This window comes from Giraffa tippelskirchi, chromosome 2 (genome assembly GCF_054371585.1).
Source record: "Giraffa tippelskirchi isolate mGirTip1 chromosome 2, T2T-mGirTip1v1.2.pri, whole genome shotgun sequence".
NCBI classification, from domain to species: Eukaryota; Metazoa; Chordata; class Mammalia; order Artiodactyla; family Giraffidae; genus Giraffa; species Giraffa tippelskirchi.
In genome coordinates this window covers 178,637,484-178,650,594 of record NC_137276.1, presented here as the reverse complement: position 1 = coordinate 178,650,594, position 13,111 = coordinate 178,637,484, and the positions used below count along the sequence as shown (strand labels likewise).

The following is a 13,111-nucleotide window of genomic DNA, read 5'->3' as shown; positions in this document are numbered from 1 at the left end:
CATTAACTATTCATATATTTGATCTTTTAAATATGTATGGGCTAATTAGTGTAAAGCATTTGGTTTATGTCATATTTTTGCTAATTTTTTCACAATTTTATTTGTCTTTCAGCTTTGAGTCATTTATGACATTTAGAAGTTCTAAATATTTATGTAATATTTTCACATTTTTAAAATATTTTCCACTTATGGTTTTTGAATTTTTAGGACTTCTCTGCAAGTCCTCCTCAAAATGCAACTTTTCATTTTTGTAAAACTCTACAGCTTAATTTTAAAATTTTTGCTAATTTAAACTATTTTCTTGCAAAGAATAAAACAGAAATTCCAGATTTTTTTTCAAATAGCTATCAAGCTGTTTAACTCTATTGACACCCTTTCCCATAACTGATTTCACCAACCACATTTACTGTTAAAAATAAATCCTTTTCATGGACTTTATATTCATTGATTTATCTGGATATAAGTTTCTCTCTGTTATTAGATTATCTCCATTATTGTAAGTTGTTCAGTATCAATATGAATTTTTTGAACTTATGTTCATTAATTTTCTGGATATATATTCCTTCTATATTATTTCCACATAGCTTCACATAAGTGTCAATATTTGATAGAACTGATTCTTATCAACCTCTACCCACTTTGAAAAAATACCATGGATATTGGGACAAACATTTTTCCAAATGAACTTTACATTTAAACAAAATTTTTATATTACCCTATGAAAATTTACACCTTGTAATTTGAGTTGTGCTATCTTGGTAAGGAATCTGTCTACAATGCAGAAGACCACCTGCAGTGCGGAAGGCCTGGGTTTGATCCCTCAGTTGGGATGATCCCCTGGAGAAGGAAATGGCAACCCACTCCAGTATTCTTGTCTGGGAAATTCCATGGAAAGAGGCGCATGGTGGGCTACAGCCATGGGGTTGCAAGAGTTGTATACGACTTAGTGACTAAACCACCACCAACCATCAAAGAATAAAGTGTAAGTGTCCATTTACTTTAGATTTCCCTTACATTTCTCAAAACATTGTAAACTGTTCCAAAAATAATGCTATATGATAACATGCTACTAATAATATATATATTATGCTAAGCTTATTCCTTTATATTCTGACTTTCTTATATCTGTATCAATCAGGGAAAGCTAACTTCTATGACAAGAAATTTCAAATTCTCAGCAAGTTATAAGAATAAAAGCTTATTTCTTTTTCACATTACAGTACATACCAAGGTGGAGATTGGCTTTCCGTAAAGGGATTCAGAGACCCAGGTTCCATCCATCTTGTGGCTCTTCCTTGGATTCAAATGAATCTTCAGTATCTGTGGAGGAATCGAGGGAAGATAGAAAGTGTAGGAGTTCATGGGAAAATAGTGGGTTGCAGGTCTAAAAATAGCATACATCACTTCTGTGCACATTCCATTGATTAAAACTAATCATATAGCTCCACCCAGCAAAAAAGATGGGAGGTGTAGCCCTCCTCTGGGTCTAAGAAGAAAACAAAAAATTTGGTAAACATAAACATAATGCCTGCTGCAATAATTATTGTAGTGGGGAATTTGTCTACTCCTATTTTTTTAAAAAATCAGGAATGAATATCAGATTTTGTCAAATAACTCCTAATTATTTATTGAATTATATATTGAATTAATCAACAAATAAAAAGGATACTGTTGTTTTTCACCCTCATATTTAATTGTATATATGTACAATCAAGGGCTTCCCTGGTGGTTCAGATGGTAAAGAATTCACCTGCAATGCAGGAGACGCAGGTTTGATCCCTGGATCAAGAAGATTCCCTGGAGAAAGAAATGGCAACCTACTCCAGTATTCTTGCCTAGAGAATCCCATGGAAAGAGGAGCCTGGAAGACTACAGTCCGTGAGGTCACAAAGAGTTGGACACAACTGAGTAATTAAGCATGATGTTCATACATACATATATATATATATATATATATATATATGGTAGAATTTACACTTAGCATAACACACATATTTAAAGTATGTATTTGATGAGTGTTTTGACATTGTACACACTATAAAACTATCATCACAATCTAGTTAATGAAGGTTTCCATCACCTCAAAAGTTTCCTCACGTCCTTTCGTAATCCGTAATCCATCCTCCCTCCCACTGAATTGCTTCAAGCCCTTTGTCAAAAATCAATGCACTTATATGTGGGTATTTCTGGACTTTATTCTATTCTATTGATTTATACATCTATCTTTTTGTTAAAAACCACATTGTATTTGCTGAAGGCTCATAATAAATCTTGAATCACATGGTGTAAGTCCTCCAACACTGTTATTCTTTAAAATTGTTTTGTCTAGTCTCTACCTTTCACATTTCCATATAAATTTGAGAAATAGCTTGTCAGCTCTTACAAAAAAGGCCTTTTAGAATTTTGATGGAGACTGTTGAAACTGACAGATGAAGACTGCCAGTTGGGGAGAATTGTCATCTTAACAATGTTGAGTCTTCTGATCTCTGGACAAAGTATTCTGTCTGTTTATTAGATCTTAATTTATTTCTCTCAGCAATATTTTGTAGCTTTCAGTGCGTAGGTGATAGAAAGTTTCTTTATCAAATTTATAACTTTGAATTCCATATTTTATGTTAACATAATTGCATTGGCCTTTCATTTTCTGATTTTTCTTTGCTAATATATATAGATGGGGCTTCCCAGATGGCTCAGTGGTAAATTATCTGCCTGCAATACAGGAGACCCAGGTTCTATCCCTAGGTCAGAAAGATCCCCTGGAGAAAGAAATGGCAGTATTCTTTCCAGTATTCTTGCTTGGGAAATCCCATCGATAGAAGAGCCTTGCTGGCTATAGTCCATGGGGGGTCACAAAGATTCGGACACGATTTAGTGACTAAACAATAAAGTATGTAGACATTGCATTCTGCAATATTGCTAAACTGATCTATTTGTCTTAAATACCTTACTTGTAGGTTTCTTGGGATTTTCTATATAGATGATAATACATTCTGTGAATAAAGATGGCTTTTTTTCTTTCTGTAAAATCTCTATGGTTTTTTATTTTTCTTCCTGACTGATTGAAATGGCTATGACCTATAGTAAAATATTAAATAGAAGAAATAGAAATGAACAAACTATTCTTATTCCTAATCTAAGAGGAAAGCATTCAGTATTTCATCATTAAATATATTATTAGATGTAAATTTTTCAGGAAACCCTTTATCAAGTTGAGAAATTTCCATTTTTTACCTAGGTTCTTGAGAGTCTTCATCATGAGTAGATGGTTAATTTTGTTAAAGACCTTTCCTGCACCTACTGAATGATCATATAGTTTCTTTCTCACTTAGATAATTATGTGAATTACATTGATCTATTTTTAAATGTTCAATCCAACTTGCATTCATGAGATAAATCCTACTTGGTCTTTTCCCCCCTCAAACATTATTTACCCTCACATGTCAGTCATCATTAGCTATACCCCACTACCCTAGGCCCAGGCCTTGTATAAAACCCATAATGAACCTTATGAAATATCTATAAAAATTCCTGCAGGCATGTTTATAAGTACTTGAATCTATAGTTCCTTTGAATATTTTCTTCTACTTTCGTGATCTTTGGAGGAGAAGATATAGCCCTGCTGGTACAAGTGGGAGAGAAAAGGAAAAAGGAAATATACACAAGGAAGTGAAATTCTACTTTAAATACAACCCTGACTCAGTATATTATACAATAGCAATATATGTATTAAAATCAGAATAAAATAAAATATAAAAATAGTGTAATACATATATTGGCCATACATAACAAATACATACTCAGATTTATTTAGAGATCATGAGACTGTATACAGCTTTGCCTAACAATCTTTCCAGCTCTTTTTAAACTTTGTTTCAGTTTTTGTTTCTTTAAATACTATTAACCATTTAAAGTATACAGTTCAATAATGTTAAGTATATCCACAATGTTGTGAAATATATCACTAGAATTTTTTCAGAAAAGTAAATTTGAAACTCTATACTCATTAAGCAACTCCTTGCTCCACCCCACCCTCAACTCTTGGTAATCACCATTCTACTTTTTGCTCTTATGAATTTGAGTATTTTAGATACCTTATATATGTTAATTAAACAGTATCTGTCTTTTGGGGCTTCCTTGGTGGCTCAAACATAAAGAATCCACCTGCAACAAGGGAGACTTGGGTTCGATCCCTGGGTTGGAAAGACCCCTCGAAGGAGAGCATGGCAACCCACTCCAGTATTCTTGCCTGGAGAATTCCATGGACAGAGGATCCTGGTGAGCTATAGTCCATGCGGTTGCAAAGAGTCTGACATGACTGAAGCGACTGAGCATGCATGTACAGCCTTGATAGCTAGAGCTGTAGCATACACTGAATATGAATTATTTACAGGTAGTAACTGTGGCCTCTTTAAAAAAAAAAAAAGACCATGTTGGTTTGGACCATCAATGTATACCTAGAGCCTAGCAGACAGAAGACACTTAAAATCTATTGACTATTGAAATAACAAATAAAGAGAAAGAACAAGATAAACAGCAGACTGAAAGAGTTACAAGTGAAAGATGTTTCAGTTAGTCATGGATGCATTCTAGTGTTAGGTCCTGGGTCCTTGAGAAACATTAATGGAGGAAGGATGGAAGTGAGCCCTGAATGCTCCTTAGATAGGTAAATAAGAGCCTGGGGAAGGAGTTTCCAACAGGCAAGAACTGAAATCTGATCCTGTGATGGAGCCTGGCACTGGCCCTCCAGGGATGTCAGGTCTGAGGCCCAACGGCTCCTCTTGAGCTTTCCTTCAGCCTCAGAAATGGGGAGATGTTTGTGAAGAGTTTATAATACTGCTCTTTTGAAGATAGTTCAAGGTTCCAAAAGTTACATATGTTAAAGCACTGGGAGGATAATAGTGCTGGGAGACTTCAGGATTTGCAGATGAGGAAAACAGGGATAACATCTATAGGCGTGTAGATGACAGGACACCAATATTACTACCTGAATATTCTACAGCCATGCTTATCACTCTGACTCTGCATCAGAATCACCAGGGAGATACTGAAAAACTGCAAAACTGACTCTGAATGAACCAGGCACTGATATTTTTTGAAACTCCCAGATAATCTTTAGGTTAAGTGTACTGGTGAACTGCAGAAATAATACATTGTGGATTATGAGGTTTGTGGCTGGACATAAGAGCTTTAGAGAAAGTACCTAGTGTTTGGGGGTAAGAATATTTGGAAAGCAGTGGCTTGATAAAGGAGAATGTTGGTCATTTTGCATAATTTTATGAGATATATTTCAAGTACTGGTATTTTCCACATCCTTTAGAGGCTAGTAGATTTGTGGAGAAAGCACAGATTCCACAGTCATATATCATGGATTAAAATTCAGTCTTGATCACTTAAAAACTGACTTACTTTTAATAAGTTACTCAGCCTTATTTTTTATCATCTGTCAAGGGGAAATACTAATTTAAAAACCAAACGGTCACTGGGAAAGGAGGAATTGTTATAATGCCGATGCTAATGCTACTTATTAAATCTGAAAGGCCGTCCCAAGCTGAAGCCGTTTTCAATTTAGGGACTTCGTCCACAAATTTAATTCCAAAGTAAGAGAAGAGATGGGCAAGAAGCACGGTGATAATGAGAAAGCAGAAACAAAAGTATATGGAGGCAGAAATCTGAAGTAAGAGCTCTATGATTCAAGGTTGAGGGATCAGATAGGAGAGAAAAGTCGAATTTAGATACAAAGATGATTTGAAGATTACAAAGATGATTTGAAGATTAAAAAGATAACATGACTTTCTCTGAGGCAGTTCAAAGATGAAGTAAATGGAAGTTACAGAGACCAGAAGAATTGTCACTCAAAAGCTGGGCTTTTCCTCTTCGTGAACTGCCTTGCAGGGCACCGTTTCCACATATCTCCCTATTTGTGTACAAAGCTCCATATTCATAATTGAAGACCCTATGTTGGATATTTTTAAAAGGTAAAGATTTCATCCTTTCCAATATAGCTTCAAAAGAGGAAAAAATTTCTTTTCTGAATAGTGAAGTGAAATTTGCTCATTCATGTCCGACTCTTTGCAACCCCATGGACTACAGAGTCCATGGAATTCTCCAGGCCAGAATACTGGAGTAGATAGCCGATCCTTTCTCCAACGGATCTTCCCAACCCAGGAATCGAACCGGGGTCTCCCACATTGCAGGCGGACTCTTTACCAATTGAGATATGAGGGAAGCCCTTTCTAAATAACACGGCCCCAAGATTTAAATATAAACAAGAGACTCTAGAAGATAAACAAAGAAAATTTAGCCTTGCCCTAATGACCAGGAAGAATCCCAGACCAGGACTAAAGCAGTTGATGTTTCCCAAAAGCTCACATTGCCAGCTTGGTTACCATAAACCGGACACTATGTCTGTGAAATTGAAAATTAAAAACAAGCATTCTCTAAAAATATATTATGACCTGTTCATTTCAGACTTCTACTTTCATTGAAGCATTTGGTTGAAATTAATTTGACCTTCCATCTGTGAAATTATTGTTTTCCATGGCCTTGACCATATGACTATTAAATGGTGATTTTAGTTTCATCACCTTCTTTATCATAGTTTAATATCAGTGTTTTATTATCTATGTAGAAAGTAAGACTGAAAACTGTAACTACATTCATCATATTTCTGCTATGAGAAAGCATTTAATGAGCTTCACATGAAATGCTACCTTGAGGAAATGTCACAATGAAAACTGTACAGTTGCTTTGAATACATAAACTCTCCCACCAAAAAAATAAAAGCAGGTACACTTTGAGTATTGTCACTTATACTGGCATCATTATGACCGCCGTTCAGTAGTCCCACCTCCCCTGTCTCCTCATCCATGCATTGCTCCCAGTTAGCATTGAATAATCACACAACTCAAGATACACATTCAGTAGTCAAAAAGGATTGCGTGAGTATGAAAGTCCACCCTGCAATTACACTCACACCCTTAACGTCCTGCTTATTTGTCATCTGCCTGTCACGTCTTACACTTCAAGCCCTCGAGCTTAAAAACATTAAATAAAAGTTTTTCTATTCCTGACCTTCAAGATATTTTGTGAGAGGTGATAATATTCAACAATATTATATGACACATGTTGTCTTTCTTTTCACTTGGCTAGAGGAAAACAAAAGATATAAATTTAAAGGAGGGAAAAATTTGTAAATAATACCATTAAAGTCGATTTCAGGTAGGGTATCAGCTGAGTCTCCTGAAATAGACATCACCCCGGCCCCTCCACGTGGTATGGGGCGTGGGTAGTGTACAGAGCCTAGGAGCTAGCTTGGATGCTAGCTCTCTGACACAGCTTTCTCTGACTTTGCTGTCGACCCACAAAATAGGTCAGACTCTGAGGCACACCAGTAGCATGCATATAATCATTACAGGAAATTTATGAGTTATTTACTCAGCAAGCTTGGAAATATCAAAGGGTGAATTTGGCTCTTATTAGCATGAAGCTTTTTAAAATGACACTCAGGAAATTCTTTTCTGCTCTTTTATTTGCAATTCATCTCCTGAGCACCTTTGTATCACCTCTTGAAATTACAGAACCACCCACAGATTCCATCCTCTTCTTTTAGACAAATATTGATTTTACTTGTCCTTCTATGCCCAAGTATTTTGGGTGGGATGAAAATAAATGTCACATATCTCTTTCAGGGTGTAAGTACTTAAGTGTGAGATGCCCTAGGGTGGTGTGGCACTAGCCATGGAGTCAGTCATGAATCTCGGAAGGCAGAGTCCAGATGTGGAGAGCAGCTTTATTATTTTTTAAGCTCTATTATATTTTATTGTCTAAGGCTCAGACATGATGATGTGGCATTAAGGCTGGGAATGCTGTCACACTGCTGAAGAGGCATGCTTTCCAGTTCTCTGGCCTCAGACAGTCTTCTGGAGAGTAAGCAACATCAAAGGGATTTGGGCTCTACTGCAGAGATTCTGTGTGGCTTCTCCTCTGGACAGAGGTCCCAGGCATGAGAACTGGTCAGCTCAGAGTTGAAATGGGCTTTCTCATATGCTCTCCACAATAGGGTCAGTTCTTCCCAGTAATCTATAGCATCTCTCCTCCCAGGTGTGTGCATCCACAGAAGCTATGGGAAAGGGGAGGACATACATGTCTCGGGAGTTAGCTTAGAGTTAATCAGAACTGACTCTTTCTCTTGGGAGATGGAGCAGGACAACAAAGGAAAAGGCCACAGAGGGGAGAAAATATGAAAATCAGCTAAATAAAAATATTCCAATACTAAGGCAGAAGAAAAGGACACAAATCTTGCCTAGCAATGCAATCATTTGGAAGGATTTGAGGTGCTGTGGAGGGTGGGATAGAGTTAAGGAGGAAGTGAGACGAGTTTGATCTTGGAAAAATCAATTGGCTTCTCTGAGTTTCCTAATGTATTCCTTAATAACATTTGTGAAGTGCTTTAGAGCTAACAGAATGTTTTTATACACCTTTTATCTTGCAATCATCACTGTAATGCCATGGAGTGAGGATGAGGAGAAGGAGGAGAAACATCAGTCAGCTGTTACTGACAGGTTCTGTTCTAAGTGCTCTACTAAGGGTTCACTAATGTTCACTAAGTTCACTAAGTGTTCACTCTGCCTAGTGCTCTACTAAGTGTTCACTAATGAAGTAGCAACTATTATTAAAACCATTTTGTAGAAGGGAATTGGAGGTGAGTGGGGTTACCTAATACACCTGATGACACTCTGTAAGTTTGGACAGAATTCAAACTGAGTCACACTGGTTTGAGGGCCCCAAATCAAATTCATTATTATTGCTATGTTTGCAGGACAATGATAAAAATATGATGACAGAGAATCACTACAGAAAGAATTCTGCGGAAATCAAATTCTATTTTCTCAGCCTCTAAACTACTTTCCTTCTGTAAACAAAGCATTGTTGAGAGCTCCATGAATTCATGTCAGTCAATCTCTGTAGCAAGTGGCATCAAAGAACTTGTGCACTTTCCAGAAGTACTTCATATTACCCAGAACGCTGGGGAAAGTCACTTCCAAGGCAATAAGAAGGTAGGTGTTATTGTTATTACTCTCACTCAGTTGATTAAGCCAAGGCTTCCTGTCCCTTATTCACACAAATATAATGAATGGGGTGAACAGCTATAATGTAGCTAAATCTTGGTGATAGCAAAACATAGTATAATGTTCCAGAAACACCTTTGGGCTGAGTTGAATACAGTATTTCCTTCTTATCACACAGCCTGGAAATTCAACTTGTAGGAGTCATTAAAATTCATAGAACACTCTGATTTTTCTTCCTTCTCCCAGGATAGGATTGCCCTTCTCTGCTTCTTGAAGCTAGGCACAGCCATGTGACTTCTTTTAGTCAAATAGGAGCATAAGTGACTTATGTCATTTCTAAACAGAACTTTTAAGAGTCAGTGTGTAATTAAACATGTTCTCCTCTTTTTCAATGTCATGGAGACCATTAAGGGTTTACACAGGGGTCCTAGGATGCTAAGTAAGGAGATATGGAACAATATGTCCTGCTGACCTGCTTTAGATGTTTAGTGTGAATGAGAAATCATCTTTTACTGAGTTAAGTCATTGAGATTTGGGGACAGCTGTTAACACAGTGTAATCTAACCCTTCACGACTGATATGCAGCCTTATGAGCCAGAGTTCAATGCAAGAACCAGAAAACACTCTACATATTATTTAAGCATAAACATCATTAGTAAAGTGAATAAGGTGCTACAAAATCACTGAAAGGCCTTAAAGAGAAGTGTTTAGGCCAAAGAGTGCCAAACTATGGTCTTCAGGACAAAACCATCCCTGGCACTTGTTTTTATAAATAAAGTTTTATTGGAACACAGTCATGCCAATTTATTAATATATTGTATATGGCTATTTTCAAGGTACAGCATGGTTGAGTAACTGCAACAGAGATTGTATGGTCCACAAAGCCTAAAATATTTACTCTTTGTTCTTTATAGAAGTTTTCCTATCTTGTTTAGCCTATGCTTTCTGGAATGGTCCCAACAAGATTCAGAACCTACCAACTTAGGAAGCTACTGCCTCTGAGACCACAGCTAGAGTTTTGCCAGAGGAAATAAAGCAATTCTACCCACACTCTATCTACCCAGAAATAGAAAGCTGAAGAACAGATTCTGGAAAGCTGATGCATGAAAACCCTCCTATTTAACAGAGCTGCCAAAGATAGCATCTGCTTCACTTCTGCCTCCCAAAACATGTGCAGGTGAATCTAATTGGTGGGACCCACTTCTAACCCAGAATTTAGGCTATTTGGCTGCAAGAAAAGTATAGAGTGAATTTTTTACCTTTCTAGCTTCTTTTCTAGAAGTACAATGAAAAAGGGATTGAATGAGCCAGTCCAGAGCATTTGGCTTACAGGAACTGTTCCCTGTTCTATTTCTGGGAGAGTCCACCCCTTTATGACTGCACAGGAATCCCTGAGACACATACTTCCTTATTTTAGCTAATTTGAGTACATTCTTTGTCATCATTAGAAAATAACTTGAAATCAAATTACAAAAAAAATGAGTACTATCTCAATTGTATGAAAATATACATTTTTGTATTCTTTGCATATTCACTTACATATCATTCATTCATTTATGTACCATTAGTAGTTATCAGCTAACAAGTGGTTGATGAATGTACATTACATTAAATTATCAAAGATCTTCTCAGTCTATCCATTTCTCTCTACATCCAATAAAATTCTCTCCATTTGAATTTTGGGTCAGTTAATCTGGCCCTATCAGGCCTAACATGTGACTATCAACTCTTTAACTAGGTTTCCTGACTCTGATCAGACTGGTCTGACTACTTACCTTCTGTTGTATAAACATACCTCTGTGTCTTCCCCAATGTTTTCTTCCCTTTCCCCTTTCCTTTCTCCCTAGCTCTTCTAAATTCTTCAAAGCCAACTTCTAGAAGCAGTTATCTATATTTGTTGTCTCATTTCCACCCAGACATCCAGTTCTATCAGTCTATAAGACAGCAAGTCATCCAAATCATTGAATTAGTGGACAATTTATGAACATTATAGTTCTCTTAATACTTGACCTCTCAGCTACATTTGAAACTGTCAACTGCTCCTTCCTTGTGGAAATTCCCTTTGCCCTCAGTTTCTGTGACAACACCCTTGCTTGGCATGCCCCTCTCACCTCTACTAGCAAGCTTGCTATCTTCCTGTCTTAGATGGGGCTGCCACAACAAAATTCTACAGACTGGGTAACTTAGACAACAGAAAACAGAAAGCTATTTTCTCACAGTTCTGGAGGCTAGAAATCTGAGAGTAGCTGTCAGAAAATTCTGTTTGTGACGAGGGCTATTACGTATACTCTCTGCGAATTAGACAGCTAGATCTTTCTTATTCATTTTTTTATTTGATCAACAATTATATATTGAGCATTTGCTCTGTGTGCTTGATATACATAAATTAAAACAAATGGATAAAGATGAAATGTGAATACTTGTGGAACTTTGTCTTATTAGGTGAAAAGAAACAACAAATATAATTAATAAACTACATGACATATTAGAAGGTGTTAGATGCAACAACAACAAAAAAGAAAAAATAGAGCAGAGTAGGTGATCAGGATGGATGAGCCTGTATTCTGATTTTTAATAGGTTGACCAAGGTAAGTATTGCAGAGTGGTTGACATTCGAGCAAGAAGTGGCAGGAGGTAAGGAGTTAGCCTTGCAAATGCCTGGGGAAACTGTATTTAGATAGAAGAGCCAGAGTAAAGGCCTTTAGACAAGAGTGTGTCTAGCATACTGTGGGAACTATAAACAGGCCTGTGACTGGAACAGAGGAAACAAAGGGGATAAACATAGGCAATGCAGGTAGACACAACGTTCAGGCCTGACATGTCATGTCTTTCAGGCTACTGTAGCGAATTTAGCATTTAATGGAATCACTCTGGCTGCTGTGTTAAGAACGACTCATTGAGGGAAGGATAGAACCTGGGACACCAGTTAAGATGGCTTTTTCTGAGAGAGGAGAGAGGCTCAGACCCAGATTGGAGTAGAGAAGGTGGCAAAAAATAGATTCTGAATATAGGTTGATATTAGAGACAACAGGATTGCTTGAACAACTGGATAGGAGGTGTTAGAGAAAAGAAAACTATAGACGAAATCAAAACTGTTTTTGCTTTTCAACTTTTAGTGTTCCATTCTATTTTCTCTTTTGGTTTTTATTTTGCTCAATTTCTTTGTATTAATTACTGTTTTATTCATTTCTTTAGGAATTACAATATGCACCCTTTATTTATCATAGTGTATTTAGAATTACTATTGTATCACTTCATAGAAATTGTTAAAACCTTTCAACAGTACAAGTCCATTTATTCCATCCTTTACATTATGTTGTTGTTCAATCACTCAGGCATGTCCAACTCTACAACCTGAAGGACTGCAGTACACCAGGCCTCCCTGTCCTTCACCACCTCCCAGAACTTGCTCAAACTTATGTCCACTGAGTCACTGATGTGATCCAGCCATCTCGTTCTCTGTCATCCCCTTCTCCTCCTGCCTTCAATCTTTCTCAGCATCAGAGTCTTTTCCAATGAGTCGGCTGTTCACATCAGGTGGCCAAAGTATTGGAGCTTCAGCTTCTGTTTCAGTACTTCCAATGAATATTCAGGGTTGATTTCCTTTAGGGTTGACTGGTTTAATCCCCTTACAGTCCAAGGGACTCTCAAGAGTCTTCTCCAACACCACAGTACAAAAGCATCAGTTCTTCAGCACTCAGCCCTCTTTACCATCCAACTCTCACATCCATGCATGACTACTATAAACACTATAGCTTTGACTATGCACACTTTTGTGAGTAAAGTAATGTATCTGCTTTTTAATATGCTGTCTTGGTTCGCCATAGCTTTCCTTCCAAGGAGTAAGTGTCTTTTAATTTCATGGCTGCAGTCACCATCTGCAGTGATTTTGGAGCCCAGAAAATAAAGTTTGTCACTGCTTCCATTGTTTCCCCATCTCTTTGCCATGAAGTGATGGGACCAGATGCCATGATCTTAGTTTTTTGAATGTTGAGTTTTCAGCCAGCTTTTTCACTTTCCTCTTTCACTTTCATCAAGAGTTT

At 37.1% G+C, this 13,111-nt stretch overlaps 1 long non-coding RNA gene across 1 annotated transcript in view; it reads right to left on the bottom strand.

Moving 5' to 3' along the window:
• Positions 1-277: 277 nt before the first annotated feature.
• LOC145526611 (uncharacterized) overlaps positions 278-13,111 on the bottom strand; it is a 55,461-nt gene continuing 42,627 nt past the window's right edge. Inside the window, exon 2 of the long non-coding RNA XR_014069020.1 lies at positions 278-1,320. This is a non-coding gene — a long non-coding RNA (uncharacterized LOC145526611). The remainder of the gene's footprint in view (positions 1,321-13,111) is intronic.